Here is an 18,006-nt window from a genome sequence, read left to right on the forward strand (position 1 = left end):
CCCTGTGATTATCCAGTAGCTGCAGAGTGAAGCAGCTGCCGGGTAGTGATGCCAATCAGCACCTGCCCCCCTGTGAGTACCGGGCAGAAGTAGCCGACGGGACATATTAGGTATGGCCATCGACCAGCCATAGTAAACATCGATGGTTAAATGATGATAGTTGATGGTTTTTCCATCATTGGCTCTCTGACATTGGTTCTCTGAGTGTAAGCCGATGATTATTATTTTTTTTAATTTGGGCAGGACGGAGCTTAGCCTTGCCCCTGGCAGCCGCTAAGACTCCCTGCAATTTTGATTGGCTCGCTGTGCCACCAACAGCGATGGCCATAGAGTGGTGCAAACCACAGATGGTTTTTGTGCCATCGATGGTAATCACCGATGGACCTCTCGATGGGCAACCCACCGATGGCTTTTCATAGGACATATATAAGCAGCACCCTGACTGCCCGCGATAGTATCGATTAAAAATACTTATGTATTTTGATATATTGGGGAAAAAACTATTTTTGTTTTTTGAAGAAAGTCAATGCGGAGTATACTAGGGACAGCTTGCATGGCAAGCTCTGATGCTGCCCCATCAATGGCACCACCAGATGTTAACAAAATATCAGTGGTGCAGGCCTGATGGTCGCGCTCTGCACATGCGCAAAACCCAACCATTGATGGCTGCATCATCAATGGTTCAAAACCATCGGTCATTGATGGTACACGCTTCGATGGCTATCACTACAGTATACCATGCAAAATTGCAATTTTTATGGTATAATGTCTTCAAAACATTTTTTTTTAATAAAATTGTGTTCTTGATCCATATCAATCATCAAAAGCATTGGTCATTGATGGTACACGCTTCGATGGCTATCACTACAGTATACCATGCAAAATTGCAATTTTTATGATATACTGTCTTCAAAAAATTTTTTTTAATAAAATTGTGTTCTTGACCCATATCAATCATCAAAACCATCGGTCATTGATGGTACACGCTTCGATAGCTATCACTACAGTATACCATGCAAAATTGCAATTTTTATGGTATACTGTCTTCAAAAAATTTTTTTTTAAGAAAATTGTGTTCTTGACCCATATCAATCATCAAAACCATCGGTCATTGATGGTAAACGCTTCGATGGCTATCACTACAGTATACCATGCAAAATTGCAATTTTTATGGTATACTGTCTTCAAAAAAAATTTTTTCAATAAAATTGTGTTCTTGACTCATATCAATCATTAAAAAAAGACAATTTTGGAGTGGTTTTAGGAAAAAAAATGTCAGTTAAGTGGTTAATTAAAATTTTCCCACTATTTTCTCCAAATTTGCACCTTGCCCACATTTACACTGCTATTCCCTAGCCTAGGTGATATCCCCGGAGGAGCATTCAGGACAGAACAAGAGATCATTACCATGTAGCATGTGCTCACTTCATGCACTAAAAAAAACAAACTATTTAAATGTAAAGATGGCGAAAGTGATGCTGTGACAAGCAGCGGTAATCTTAGATTACCACTGTTTGTTAATTACAGAAAGGATGACATAAGCCCTTTTGCGAGTGCTAATGAGGTTATGCATTGTTGATAAATGGGGCCCTAAGTAAGTCAGCTGAGCTCCCAGCTGGTAGAGGGGTGCTGCTGGATGACTGAGAGGTGCTGTCTTTGCTGGGAAAGGAGTGCAGGTGCATAGAGGCCAGCCTGGCCAGGGGTGCTGACTGTGCTGGATGACTGATGGGTACTGCGCTGGGAAAGCAGAGCATAATTAATGAGGCCAGGGGTGCTGTGCTGAATGAGGGGTGCTGACTGTGCTGGATAAGTGGTGCATAATGAAGCCAGAGGTGCTGTGATGGATGAGGGGTGATGTTTTGGATGAGGGGTGCTGCTCAAAGCTCCATGCAGGGGAGATTGCTGGATGGTGGGGAATCCACAACGATGTTACAGTAGATATTGCAAACAGCATTAGATTGCAGAATTACAGGAGGACATCAGTCCAAAACAAAAAGCAAACTAGTCAGCAGCAATTATTACAAACATTCTCTATCAGGACATGAAGATAAGATTAGTAGTTGTTAGGGGTGAGCGGGTTCGGATTTCTGAAATCCGAACCCCCCCGAGCCCCCCCGATCCGAGGCCGATCCGAGTCAGGCTCGACTTTTCCCGCCTGACTCGGATCTGAATTCGAGGCAAAACGTCATCATCCCGCCTTCCGGGTCTCGCGGGTTTTGGATCCTATATAAGGTACCCGCGTCGGCGCCATTTTCTCACTCGGCTGTGGACAGTGAAGAGGGAGGGTGGGAGTTAGGGCTGGCTGGGCTGTGTAGTGTAGTGTAGTGTAGTGCAGAGTAGTGTTGTGCTGTGCTGTGCTGCGCTGTGCTGCTGTTGTCCATAGGGGCTGTGTCCACTACTTCAAAGTCCATAGGGGCTGGCTGTGTTGTGCTGTGCTGCTGTTGTTAATAGGGGCTGTGTCCACTACTTCAAAGTCCATAGGGGCTGGCTGGACTGTGTTGTGCAGTCAGTTCTCCATAGGGGCTGTGTCCACTCCAAAGTCCTGTGCAGTGTCCCAGTCCTAAAGGGGTGCTGTAGTGTTGTCCAGGGGGTGCTCTGTCCGTCAGGGGTGCTCCCCCCAAGTGCTAAAAAAATAATATTTTTTCTGTGTTTGTGAATTGTGTGCGCAGTAGCCGCACGTGCATCAACAAAGTAGTGCCAAGCGTGCGCCTGTGTCATAAGTAAAGGGCCGGCTGGCTTGACCGTTAAAGGGTGCTGTAACCCCCAAAGTACACTATAAACCAACTAACAAAATATTTTTTCTGTGTTTGTGAATTGTGTGCGCAGTAGCCGCACGTGCATCAACAAAGTAGTGCCAAGCGTGCGCCTGTGTCATAAGTAAAGGGCCGGCTGGCTTGACCGTTAAAGGGTGCTGTAACCCCCAAAGTACACTCCAAACCAAAAAAAAAAATATTTTCTGTGTTTGTGAATTGTGTGCGCAGTATCCGCACGTGCATCAACAAAGTAGTGCCAAGCGTGCGCCTGTGTCATAAGTAAAGGGCCGGCTGGCTTGACCGTTAAAGGGTGCTGTAATCCCCAAAGTACACTCCAGTCCAAACCAAAAAAAAAGTTATTTTATGTGTTTGTGAATTGTGTGCGCAGTAGCCGCACGTGCATCAACAAAGTAGTACCAAGCGTGCGCCTGTGTCATAAGTAAAGGGCCGGCTGGCTTGACCGTTAAAGGGTGCTGTAACCCCCAAAGTACACTCCAAACCCCCCAAAAAAATATTTTCTGTGTTTGTGAATTGTGTGCGCAGTATCCGCACGTGCATCAACAAAGTAGTGCCAAGCGTGCGCCTGTGTCATAAGTAAAGGGCCAGCTGGCTTGACCATTAAAGGGTGCTGTAACCCCCAAAGTACACTCCAGTCCAAACCAAAAAAAAAATATTTTCTGTGTTTGTGAATTGTGTGCGCAGTAGCCGCACGTGCATCAACAAAGTAGTGCCAAGCGTGCGCCTGTGTCATAAGTAAAGGGCCAGCTGGCTTGACCGTTAAAGGGAGCTGTAACCCCCAAAGTACACTCCAAACCAAAAAAATATATATTTTCTGTGTTTGTGAATTGTGTGCGCAGTAGCCGCACGTGCATCAACAAAGTAGTGCCAAGCGTGCGCCTGTGTCATAAGTAAAGGGCCGGCTGGCTTGACCGTTAAAGGGTGCTGTAACCCCCAAAGTACACTCCAAACCAAAAAATATATATTTTCTGTGTTTGTGAATTGTGTGCGCAGTAGCCGCACGTGCATCAAAAAAGTAGTGCCAAGCGTGCGCCTGTGTCATAAGTAAAGGGCCGGCTGGCTTGACCGTTAAAGGGTGCTGTAACCCCCAAAGTACATTCCAGTCCAAACCAAAAAAAAAAATATTTTCTGTGTTTGTGAATTGTGTGCGCAGTATCCGCACGTGCATCAACAAAGTAGTGCCAAGCGTGAACCTGTGTCATAAGTAAAGGGCCGGCTGGCTTGACCGTTAAAGGGTGCTATAACCCCCAAAGTACACTCCAAACACAAAAAATATATATTTTCTGTGTTTGTGAATTGTGTGCGCAGTATCCGTATGTGCATCAACAAAGGAGCAGCGCCAAGCGTGCGCCTGTGTCCCATAAGTAAAGAGCCGGCTGGCTCATTTCTTAAAGGGTGGTGTAACCCACAAAGTGCACTACTCTCCTGCAAAAATAAAAAAATATTTTCTGTGTTTAGCCGCACGTATATATCAAATCGATATAACATAAATGGAGGACCAAACTTTCTCCGATAAAAATAAAATAGGGAAAGATCAAGAACCACTTCCTCCTAGTGCTGAAGCTGCTGCCACTAGTCATGACATAGACGATAACATGCCATCAACGTCGTCTGCCAAGGCCGATGCCCAATGTCATAGTAGAGGGCACATACAATCCCAAATGACAAAGTTCAGGAAAATGACCTTGAAAAAAACATTTAAATCAGCTGAAGAGAAACATAAACTTGCCAATATGCCATTTACGACACGGAGTGGCAAGGAACGGCTAAGGTCGATCCCTAGTATGTTCATGACTAGTGGTTCAGCTTCACATGACGATGGAAGCCCTCCTCCCACTAAAAAAATCAAAAGAGTTAAGCTGGCAAAAGCACAGCGAAGAACTGTGCTTTCTAAGAAGATATCACAAATCCCCAAGGAGAGTCCAAGTGTGGTGGTGGTTACGATGCCTGACCTTCCCAGCACTGGACGGGAAGAGGTGGCTCTTTCCACCATTTGCACGCCCCCTGCAAGTGCTGAAAGGAGCACCCACAGTCCACTTGCTGATATGCAAATTGAAAATGTCACTGTTGAAGTACAACAGAATGAGGATACTGGTGTAGCTGGCGCTGAGGAGGAAGTTGGCGAGGAGGATTCTGATGGTGATGTGGTTTGTTTAAATCAGGCTCCGGGGGAGACAGTTGTTGTCCGTGGGATGAAAAAGCCCATCACGGTCATGCCTGGGCAGAAGACCAAACATTCCACCTCTTTGGTCTGGCAATATTTCTATCCAAATCCGGACAACAACTGTCTTGCCATATGTACCATATGTAAAGGTGAAATAAGTAGGGGTAGGGACGTCAACCACCTAGGAACATCCTCCCTTATACGGCACCTGCAGCGCGTTCATAAAAAGTTACTGTCAATTTCAGAAACTTTGGCTAAGACCGTAAGCAGTCCAGGGACACCTAAATCCCGTTGTCCTGTTGTATCCAAGTGCCTGCAAACCACACCGTCAACTCCCTCCTCGTCAATTTCCTCCTTAGTCAGGATCGGAAGTAGTCCTGCAGGCCATGTCACTGGCATGACTGACTCTCCTATCCGGGATTCCTCCGGAGGATCCTGCATTGCTACGCCTACTGCTGCCACTGCTGCTGTTGCTGCTGCTGGGAGTCATTCATCATCCCAGAGAGGAAGTAGGAACACCACTACTTTTACTAAACAATTGACCCTCCAACAGTCCTTAGTGAGGAGGATGAAGTACGACAGCAGTCATCCTGAAGCAAAACGTATAACTGAGGCCTTGACTGCTATGTTGGTGTTAGACGTGCGTCCGGTATCCGCCATTAGTGCAGTGGGATTTAGACAATTGATGGAGGTAGTGTGTCCCCGGTTCCAAATCCCGTCTAGATTCCACTTCACTAGGCAGGCGATACCGAGACTGTACAGAAACGTCAGAAAAAGTGTCCTCAGTGTCCTGAAAAATGCCATTGTACACAATGTCCACTTAACCACGGACAAGTGGAACAGGGCAGACTAAGGACTATATGACTGTGACAGCCCACTGGGTAGATGTATCACCTTACGCAGCAACAGCAGCAGCGTCACCAGTAGCAGCATCTCAGAAACGCCAGCTCGTTCCAAGGCAGGCTACGCTGTGTATCACCGGTTTCAGTAAGAGGCACACCGCCGACAACCTCTTAGAGAAACTGAGGGAAATAATCGCCCAGTGGCTTACCCCAATTAGACTCTCCTGGGGATTTGTGATATCTGACAACGCCACCAATATTGTGCGGGCATTACATCTGGGCAAATTCCAGCACGTCCCATGTTTTGCTCACACAATAAACTTGGTGGTGCAGAATTTTCTGAAAAGCGACAGGGGCGTGCAGGAGACGCTTTGTGTGGCCCGAAAAAATTTCTGGCCACTTTCGCCATTCAGCGACTGCGTGCCGAAGACTGGAGCGCCAGCAAACACTCTTGAACCTGCCCCGCCATCACCTGAAGCAAGAGGTTGTGACGCGGTGGAACTCAACCCTCTATATGCTTCAGAGGATTGAGGAGCAGCAAAAGGCCATACAAGCCTATACATCCACCTATGACATAGGCAAAGGAGGGGGTATGCACCTGACTCAAGCGCAGTGGAGAATGATTTCCGTGTTGTGCAAGGTTCTCCAGCCCTTCGAACTTGCCACACGTGAAGTCAGTTCAGACACTGCCAGCTTGAGTCAGGTCATTCCCCTCATCAGGCTTTTGCAGAAGCAGCTGGAGAAAGTGAAGGAGGAGCTAAGACGGAGCGATTCTGCTTGGCATGTGGGACTTGTGGATGAAGCCCTTCATTCGCTTTGCTAGGATTCCAGGGAGGTCAATCTGTTGAAATCAGACCACTACATTTTGGCCACCGTGCTCGATCCTAGGTTTAAAGCCTATGTGGTGTCTCTCTTTCCGGCCGACACAAGCCTGCAGAGGTGCAATGACCTGCTGGTGAACACACTGTCAGCTGAAGTGGAACGTGACACGTCAACAGCTCCTTCTTCATTTTCTCCCGCAACTGGGGCTGCCAGGAAAAAACTTAGCTATCCTAAGCAAGCTGGCAGTGATGCAGGGCAGGCAGGACCAAGTTTGGACATCTGGTCCGGACTGAAGGACCTGGCAACAATTTCTGACATGTCTACTGTCACTGCATATGATACTGTCACCATTGACAGAATGGTGGAGGATTACATCGGTGACAGCATCCAAGTAGGCATGTCAGACAGTCCATACCTGTACTGTCAGGAAAAAGAGGCAATTTGGAGGCCCCTGTACAAACTGGCTCTATTTTTCCTGAGTTGCCCCCCCTCCAGTGTGTACTCCGAAAGAGTGTTTAGTGCAGCCGGGAACCTTGTCAGCGAAAGGCGTAGGAGGTTGCTTCCACAGAATGTGGACAAGATTATGTTCATCAAAATGAATTATCAGCTCTTCCAGGGAGACCAGCCTCCAGAACGTACAGAGGGACCTGTGGTGGTGGATTCCAGTGGGGACGAGTTAATACTCTGTGAGGATGAGGATGTACACACTGAAGAGGGTGAGGAATCGGTGGATGAGGAGGATGAGGATGACATCTTGCCTCCGTAGAGCCAGTTTGTGCAGGGACAGATTAATTGCCAGCTTGTTTTGTGGGGGCCCAAACGAACCAATCATTTCAGCCACAGTTGTGTGGCAGACCCTGGCGCTGAAATGATTGGTTTGTTAAAGTGTGCATGTCCTGTTTATACAACATAAGGGTGGGTGGGAGGGCCCAAGGACAATTCCATCTTGCACCTCTTTTTTTTCTTTGCATTATGTACAGTTTGGGGCCTAGTTTTTCAAACTGCCATCCTGTCTGCCACTGCAGTATCACGCCTAGATGGGTCACGTGTTTGTGCCGCCCACTCGTGTCGCTTAGCATAGTCATCCAGCTACCTCGGTGCAACCTTTTGGACATAAAAACACTATTGTGAGGTGTGAGGTGTTCAGAATAGACTGGAAATGAGTGGAAATTAAGGTTATTGAGGTTAATAATAGCATAGGAGCAGAAAAACCTACAAATTCTGTGATTTTAGCTGTTTTTATGCTTTTTTTTAAAAAAAAATACAGATCCAAAACACAAAACCCAGAACCCAAAACACGGAAGGGTGGTTTTGGCAAAACCAATCCAGATCCAAAACACGAAGAAAGATCCAGATCCAAAACCAAAACACAAAACACGAAAAGTGGCCGGTGCACACCCCTAGTAGTTGTGGATGAAAATTAATATTAAGAAACTAATATCATAAATGAATATGATTGCCACAACTTAATATCATGTGCACAGATATAAAGCTTGAGAAACATGTAAGTCTAAATAGATTAAAGCAAATTTATATCCCTCACAATTGGAACATTGTACAGCAATAGAAATAAAATAAAATTGTATTAAATTTAGATTAACAAGAACTAAAGAGAAAATGGAGAACAAAGAAAAAAGCAAAAATAAAAATGGAAGAAACCTAGTATATATTAACATAATATGCCTATGCAAGAAAATTTTCAAAAAGCAAGAATAATAAATGTATTCATTGTCTGGATCTTTGGGCTCTATTTGGTTTCAAGTCTCAATTGGAGCTGTCTTCACTTCAGTTGGAATAAGTACATGATTGATAATCATATGGTTAAGTGGGTCCATGCTCTTGTTTATGTTTAGCAAAATGATCTGCTACTTGTTTATCACTTAATTTGAAGTGCTTTCTTAATGTCAGAGCAGTGTTAGGCCATCCACTCTCACAATGTTCTCTCGTATGTTTTACCAATGTACCAGACACTGCATGGACAAACTAGAGTAAAAGTGCATACACATGTAACAATTTTTTGAACAATGTAACTATAACGACGTCGTTATCATTCATTCGTTGAAAAAATCGGTCAGTTTCTGCATTATAATGATGAACGATTATCGTTCATGCGCGTTCCCGTTTGTAGTTTGTAGTTCATTCTGACTGACCAGCTGAACGATTTTCATTAAGGGAAGTTACAAAAATCGTTTGTAGTTCAATCCTTCATTACACTTTACAAAAACCTGTCCGATAATCTGACAGAATATTGTTCATAAAATCGTTCATAGAATCGTTGGTAACAAAATCGTTGTGTGTGTATGCAGCTTAACAGTAGCAAAAACACTGTGGTAAAATAATGAATACTTTGTATTGAAAGGTCTTTCCTGTTTTGGATGCACAAAAATGTCAACTATCACATGTAAACTATCACTGATTGACAGGTTTTACTATAGCTTATTGTTTACCTTCACACTTATGCACTGGAAAATGTTGTTAATTTAACTTTTTTTGTATTGTATTTTAAGCTATTAATTTTTTATGCATGTAGAAACTCAAGTTAACATAATTCTGGTTTGTCATTATTTAGACATCATCGTGATGTTATTCCAGACATTTTTTTGTGCAAATCTTAACATCTTTAAACTGTATTGCAATACTGTTTGTTTGAGAAAGAACTGGATATCATTTCCATACTTACTGACTTTTAATATCTCCTCTCCGGGAGATGCCTGGAGAGAAGACACAGCTGGACACTTGGGGGGACGGGGCCGGGTTCCTATTGTCATTAGGCCCTGCTCCCATAATGGCAAACTGCTGTGAATCACAGGACCGCGAAGAGGGAGAATCGCTAAATTGTAAATTTCACGTCATTTAGCCCTGCCCCCCACATACGGAGCTGTGATTCCCAGCAATTATGCTGCAATTCCCGGCAATTATCTCCCCATCCTGCCCACTTCACTAGAAGATCTGGATACTCTTCTGGGTGTGCAGGGAGCTACCCGAAGCTACCCAGGAGTCTCCCGCAACAACGTTGATAAGTAGGTAAGTATGATCATTGCTGATATGTTAAATAAACAACTTTATGTTTAAGCATTACCCCAGTAGTGCCAAGTCTCTTCTTCTTTACATTGTTTCTATCAACATATATAAATAGATATACGCCGGTAAGAACAAAGAATTGGACAGATCTCCCAATAAGAGCTGTCCTTTGTGATAGAAGGACTTTCAGGTTAATGACCCAGAAGTCCCTCAGCTCAGGCATCGTTTGACACGTGCGCCATGGAGGGTGCAGGGAGGGATTATCCCTCTCACAGCACATTGCGATAAGAAGCCCATGGGCCGCATCACCCTCACTGACCGCTACCATTAATGCTATCTGGTCCACCTATAGGATGGAACGTATAACCTCGATCATACACGATACTCCAGATCATTTTGTCAAAGTCTGGACTCCACGGACAAATCACTTTAAGGCCGAACCCTCTTTGACGACTATTTCATTTTGTCTTCGGATACGGTTAACCTGTAGCCAACATCGACTGGTACTCCCCCTTCCTATCCTCTCTCCCTATTTTTTTTTTCTCTCTCTTTTGTTTAATACGTGTTTACTTTCACTCTATTAGATTGATATAATACTCACTAGACGTTGCTTGTGTTTGCATTGCTGACTAGTCATGTCTTGATATTGATTTTACACTCTTGAGATATAGTACATAACCGCTTATTTGACTTTTTAAGCCAATTTGTCAACCGCTGTATAGCTTCAACCATCCCTGTATAATTTTATTATTCTTTTACTTTTTTTATTTTTTATGTGTTTATTTCACATCACTCTTTGTATTGCAAAATGTTCAATAAAAAGTAAAAAAAAAAAAAAGAAGCCTATGGGCTTAAGATGGTGTTGACCACCAGGTCCAAGCCGTGGAAAGCTTTGCTTTCGGAAGCTTGGGGCATTTGAGAAATGAGGTCAAACCTCCAAAAACTGCATTTTCAGGGTTTGACCTCATAATTAATAATACTGCATCCCGCCCACAGAGACCCTATAAAGATATGTGCAGGCTCCCATAAAGATATGCACAGACCTCGGTGTTTCGGTTTGGTTTTAAATCATTGTCATGTTTTAGTATTGGTAAAACTACCCTTAGGTGTTTTGGTTCAGTTTCCGTTTTGGATTTTTTAAAACATTTATAAAAACAGCTAAAATCACGTAACTTGGATCTGTTTTTGTTCCTATAGTATTAATATTAATGTCCTTTTATTTCCAGGCAATTTTACATGCAATCAATAACACACAAGAACCGTTTTTTCAGATCTGAGATCTGTCTTGCCGGGAAACCCGAGCCAGGACTCAGTTCTACTCGAAACCCTCAAAGTGACCCAAGCCGAGACTCGGTTTGACTTGGAACCCCAAAGTTCGCTGTGTTTGGTTTTCAACAAAAACAAACAACTCATCTCTAACCTATACATCTATTATATATAGATGAACACAAACTAAAAACCAAATTATGTTGTAGCTGCCCTACCCCAGTGGGGTCGTTCCGCATTCTGTCCTTGGAGTATGAGTAGACCGTTGTCTTCTACCTGCTCCAACAGCGGTACTCTTTTCCTATGGATATATTTTTCTGTATATTCTATCAAACTTATTAGTTGGTTTTTTTTTACTACTTTATTTTATTTTTATTTTTTATTTTTTATTTTCTCCTTTCCTAGTCGCTATGTCCTTACTGCCCTTGTACATCTTTATAAGACTCCTATAATGCTTTTCTCTTTATACATAACTAACCTTCCACACCGATACTCCCATGGCCCCCCTTAAACCAGAAAATATAAAATTATGCTCCTTTAATGTGAAGGGCCTTAATAGTCCTGAGAAATGTTCCACCTTGTTGAGAGAACTTCGTTTAGAAAAGGTAGATGTGGCTTTTGTGCAAGAAACGCATTTTAAACAATTAGTTGCCCCTAAGCTTGGGAATTACTATTATCCTCATGTGTTTTGCAGTAATAATTCTCAGAGTAAGTCCCTGGGAGTGGCTATACTCCTCTCTCGTCGGCTTGCCGTCTCAGACATATTTCATAACATTCTAGTGGAAGGTAGATGTCAGATATTGAAATGCAAGATATACAGTCAAATATATACTATTGTGAATATTTATTCCCCTAATCGAAAACAGAGGCAATTTTTTAATAAGATCTTGAAACTTTTGGAACCATTGAGGGAGGGATGCGTAATATTAGGTGGGGATTTCAACTGGTCTTTAGACCCTGTGTTAGATTGTTCTTCGGAATCACCCAGAGTCTCATTGCGAGACCACCGTAGAATGCGTCAACTTTTCTCTGAGTATCAATTGATAGATTTATGGAGGACTCAACACCCAACGGTTAAAGATTATACGTTCTATTCCAACCCACATTCTATATATATTCACGTATTGACTACTTTCTTGTAGATCATAGAAACCTTCAATATTTTCCTCATAGTCAAATAGGTCATATCACATGGTCTGATTATGCCCCAATTTTTGCAAATATATGTTTTCCTAACATGACTCCTAGACCATGGACATGGCGCTTTAATGAATATTTACTTAGTGATTCTCGTACTAAAAGAGATCTTCTTAAAGCCATTACTGAATATGTTGATATCAATGATGCTCCAGATGTATCTAAAATAATGGTGTGGGAGGCACACAAATGCGTGATTAGAGGACATTGTATCCAGTTAGGCTCCCGACTAAAAAAGGAAAAGATGGCTCAACGGCAACAACTTTTGGCCCATATTAAGTCCCTGGAAACATCCCATAAATCTTCTTTAGATGAGTCTACATTACGAGACGGGCGCTTAATCAGCTTCTCCAAGATAAAACTAAATTAGATCTACAGAAATGCAGACATAAATTTTACCAATGGGGAAATAAACCTGGCAAAATGCTTGCCAGAGCACTAAAAACTCAGAGGTTACAATCATATGTCTCTACTGTACGGGATTCTGGAGGGAACTCTGTTCATACATTTCCCCAAATTGCAGCCGCCTTTCAAAATTATTACATGAAACTTTATAATTTACAACAGGAACAATCACCTAATAATCCCTTAACACATCAGGAGGCGGTCAGAAACTATCTATCCTCGGTCGACTTTCCACAAATTGAGGAGAGAGATCTGACCTCTCTTGATCGCCCCTTTACTTATGAGGAACTAGATTTAGCTCTGTCCAATACCCCACTTGGAAAAATCCCTGGCCCAGATGGCTTCCCAGTGAGCTATTATAGGGCGTTTCGATCTATACTTTTGCCACTTTTTTTGAAAGCTTGTAATGAGGTGTCCGACGGGGTGGGTTTTTCTCCTCAGACTCTTGAGGCCCATATTTCAATAATCCCCAAAGAGGGAAAAGACCCAGCCCAATGTGCAAGCTATAGGCCTATTTCTTTATTAAATAATGACTTAAAATTATATGCTAAAATGCTGGCAAATAGGTTGAGTTTCCTTCTCCCTGGTTTGATACATGGAGACCAAGTGGGATTTGTTCGGGGTAGAGAAGCCAAAGACAATACCTCTAAGATCATTGATATAATCCACCATGTTGGAGGTACTAGGTCCCCTGTTATCCTTCTATCAACGGATGCATAGGAATTGGCAGGGTGGATTGGCAGTTCATGGAAGGTCTTCTTTGGTATATGGGGTTAGGCTCTCACTGTCTCCACCGTATTTTGGCCCTTTATCATTTTCCTACTGCCAGAGTGCGGGTCAATGGGGCCCTCTCAGATCCTTTTCCGATTAACAATGGCACGCGGCAAGGATGCCCACTCTCTCCTCTTATATTTGTGCTCTGCATGGAGGCATTGGCGAGGGCTATCCGGTGTAACAAGGATATTAAGGGTGTGCAGATTGGAGACCATGAATACAAACTGGCACTATTTGCTGACGATCTCCTTGCTACCATCTCTGCACCGGTGACCTCTCTCCCTGCCCTCATGCATGAGTTTAATAGATTCAGTGAGGTCTCTAATTTTAAAATCAATTACTCCAAGTCTATTGCCATGAATATATAGTCCCCCGACAGTGCTGTGACAGGTCTTAGGAACGCATTTCCCTTTATTTGGACTTCTTCTAGTCTTAAATATTTGGGTGTTCTTCTATCCCCTTCAAATAATAATTTGTACCAACTAAATTTTCCCCCTTTTATTAAACAATTTAAGGCGGATTTTCAAAGATGGTCTCTATTGAAACTGTCCTGGTTGGGTAGGATTAACACGGTTAAGATGACTATTTTACCTAAGGTCTTATATTTGTTGCAAGTGTTACCTATTACAATACCAGTATCCTTTTTTAAGGAATTACAAAGTCTAGTTGGTCACTTTGTTTGGGGTTCGGGTCGGCCCAGACTGTCACAAGCTGTATTGACTCAAAGTTGCTCAAAAGGTGGTCTTCAGCTACCTCATTTTCTTAATTATTATTATGCGGTACACCTGGCTAGGATTGTTGAAATGTCTAGAATATCTGACATTAAACAATGGACGCTTATAGTGGGTCATACAGTTGGTAAACCTTCCAATGTACTCCCTTGGATTGTCAAATGTCCATCCCTATCTCACCCGACACTAGGTCCCACTCTTCATTGTTGGAACAAATTTAGGAACTCCACCTTTGTTTAGCCCATGCACTTCATTACCTACTCCACTGGTAGGTAACCCGGATTTTCCCCCAGGTCTTATGGCCTCTAATTTATCTAGTTGGTCCACAGCAGGTATTACACATCTATCCCACTTAGTTTCAACTGATGGAATGCGATCCTTTACAGATCTCCAACAACTGTATCAACTCCCATCCCGTTCATTTTGGGTTTATCTCCAATTAAGACACTATATTACTTCTCTTAATACTAGTGGTTCTCGCTGGATCCCGACTAAGTTTGAAACTCTATGTATGACGGAAGATCCACCAATACATCATATTTCTTGAATATATTAATTATGTCTTGAATGTTCCAATCCATCTATACCATCCTATTTTTCTGCTTGGCATGATGAATTGGGAAGGGAACTAACGGAAGACCAGTGGTCACGAATATTTAGTTTTACTTTCGCTAGTTCCTCCTCACTCCAAGTTTTGGAAACTCAATACAAGATTTTGGCTAGGTGGTATAGGTGCCCTGTTCACATTCACCGGATGTTCTCAAATCTATCTAATTTATGCTGGCGTTGTAATCAAGCAGTAGGCACTCCTTTCCATATTTGGTGGCAATGCCCAATAATAGCTGACTTTTGGAGGAAGGTTCGACAGATATCGGAGTTGATCACTGGTCTTCCTTTGTCTGATAAACCAGAGTTTTGGTTACTAACTTTATCAGACCTTCCTGTTTCCATATACAAAAAATCCTTGTTACATCATCTGGTGAATGCTGCAAGGGCTACTGCACCGTGTTATTGGAGATCTTCGATTTGTCCCCCAATCTCTCAATGGTTTCAGAGAATAGATCAATACATGTTTATGGAAGATCTATCCTCTTTGAAATCATCCCCCTCAGATTTTACAACTACTTGGCATGATTGGCTGAACTTCAAAGAGTCTTCTGAATACAAAACATATATCTCAACGCCTCTTAGGACATAGCGACCTTCTTCTCTTTTCTTCTTCTCTTTTTTTTTAATACTTTTTCCTTCACAATTTTTATATATTTTACTTTATCAATTATGTTTCTTTTTATTTTATTTAGTAATGTTCGAAAATACGATTAAATGCTAGTCGATCTGGGACTTTTTTCTTCCTCTTTTTTACTCCATGTTTTGTGACTATATTGGTCCATTGAATTTGTATTGTTACTTGTACTTATTTGGTGTTTATGCAGGCCGTTGTAGGCCATATATGTACTATGCTATTTTTTTGATTTCAATAAAAACAGATTATACAAACAAAAAACAAACTATATTACAGATGAGCGGTACGCTTTTTGTAAAAATAGAACACACCCAAAATTAGGGGATCCGAGTGTATCAGAGGCCAGGCTCGGGTCTTCCCACCAAGTTCGGTTCTCATAAAAAAGCAAAACATAATTTTAGAGTTTTTGAATTGCATATTAAAGTTCCTCCCTCATGAGCAGGCACTATTTCACATAGAAGAGTGGTGGGAGAAGGTGTAGGACGTATATAAAAAAAATAGTGTAAACACCATTAGGAGTCCTTTAGGATGCCATCTGGAGGTCAGAGCTAGGGCAGAAAGAGTTGTAGTTGTTAGATGCATTGGATGTGTGAAGGATGACAAAAAGTCATCATTGCATTTGTTTGTCAGACACACCCTGCACTAGTGGCATATCTATAATGGGTGCAGGGTGTGCGGGGCACATGGGCCCCTGGCCAGCCATTTCCCGGTGACCAGCGCATACTCTATAGACTCTGGGCGTACTCTAGTGCCCAGGGTCTATAACTTCGGCGCTGGCGCGCACAGTTCTGTGCGCTGCCGGCCGCCGGACAGAGAGGAGGGGGCCCGTATCGGAGACTGCACACGAGCCCCCTCCTCTCTAGACACCCCTGCCATGCACACTCACACACTGCAAACAGTCTGCTGTGTGTGGTGTTGCAAAAAATAAAATAGGTTCTTGATTGTGTGTTAAAGTCAACCTGCACTTTTTTTTCACAAGGAAATCTATCTACACTGCAGTATATTGTTTGTCACATGTAAATGAGGACAGAAACAGTGTTCATTTCAATATTTGTTTGTCCAAAAATACTCTTCTGTATCTGAGCTGCACACCAAGAAGACCTCTTCACCTTTTATAAAAGAAAAAATTGAAAAAAATTGTTTTTTTCCTGTTGTCTAAAAAAACAACCACATGTAGTCTTTTCCAATTCAATAAAAAAAATTTGTGTAAGAAATGTGTGTTGAGACACAGGGCCTGATTCAGACCTACTCGCGAGGGCTGAGCGCTCGCAAGCGGGTCGATGGTGGCCCAGTGCGCATGTGCACGACGGAGCCGGCTTCGTCGTGCGCATGCGCGAGACCCAGATAGCAATGGGCAAACTGTCGCTCCGGGTCTCGTACCAAAGGGGGCATGCTGTCGATATTCTTGGTCACCCACAGCTATACGAGCGGCCAGGAGGCCGCCTCAAGAAGGACTGCCCTGATTCAGAGCGAGCGCTCTGTCAGAGCGTCCGGCTCTGAATCATGGCCACAGTGTATATTACTATTATAATAACTGTGTGCAGTGGTATCCCCCCATCATCTGCACCCCAAACCAATTCTTGCAAAGGAAACATGATCTGTTCTTGGTGGTTTAAAGGAAATTGCCAGTGTTTTGTAAAGGAATTTGAAATCTTGCATAGTGTGTTTTTCAGTGGCAGCTACTATGTGTAGTGGTACCCCCATCAACTGCACACCAAAAATCATAAGTTGAAAAGACTAATGGGGGTAAATATACTAAAATGAGAGTTTTTAGAAGTGTAGATGTTGCCCATAGCAACCAATTAGATTCTAGCTATTATCTTCTAGAAGGTGCTAGTTAAATGTTAAGTAGAATCTGATTGGTTACTATGGGCAACATCTACACTTCTAAAAACTCTCACTTTAGTAAGTATTCCCCTTGTTGTAAAAAAAACCCTCCAGTCTTTTAATACAACTGCATGGTAAAAGTAACAGTCCTTCTTTCTTTCACAACCCATATTAGAGACCCCAGAATTAGACCCCGCTGCTTACCTGTCCGTTCGCTGTTGGGTCTTCTCTTCAGGTGCTCGTCGGAGGCTAGTGGGTTGCTGTGCCTGCTGCTGGAGCTCCGTCTTCTGTGATTCTCCATCTTCTGAGATTAAGACTGTCCACTCTGTCTGCATTCTGTTGGAGATGGCAGGTGCGGCGTCCCACATGTTCATACTCCCGCTGCACCGGGAGTTTGGGTGCAGCCATGTTCTGCTGCATCAGCTGACATAAGCATAGCCAGTGGGATATTATTAGCAGTGGGCAGCTCCTATTAGAGAGTTATTAGCAGCACAGACACGCTTCCAGTGCAACAAGACCATAGCCCTTCGCGTGAGGTCTGTTTCTGTGCTCACCACAGTGAACCTTGTGTAATCTCTGATCCAGTTGCCAATACTGGTCTTTTGGCTAATATTGCCTGAACCAGCATCCCCCCGGTACCAACCCGGAGTCCAGCTAACATTCCTTTGGTACCAACCCGGAGTCCAGCTAACATTCCTTTGTTACCAGCCCGGAGTCCAGCCAGTGTCTCTCTGGTACCAGTCCGGAGTCCAGCCAGAATCTCTCCAGTACCAGCCCGGAGTCTAACCAACATCTCTCTAGAACTAGGCAGGAGTCCAACCAGCATCTCTCTGGTACCAGTCCGGAGTCCAGCTAACATCTCTCCGGTACAAGCTTGGAGTCCAGCTAACATCACTCCAGTACCAGCCCGGAGTCCAGCTAACATCTCTCCAGTACCAGCCCG

The sequence above is a fragment of the Taudactylus pleione genome, unplaced genomic scaffold (genome assembly GCF_031769625.1).
Source record: "Taudactylus pleione unplaced genomic scaffold, aTauple2 ptg000016l, whole genome shotgun sequence".
In the NCBI taxonomy this organism is placed as follows: Eukaryota; Metazoa; Chordata; class Amphibia; order Anura; family Myobatrachidae; genus Taudactylus; species Taudactylus pleione.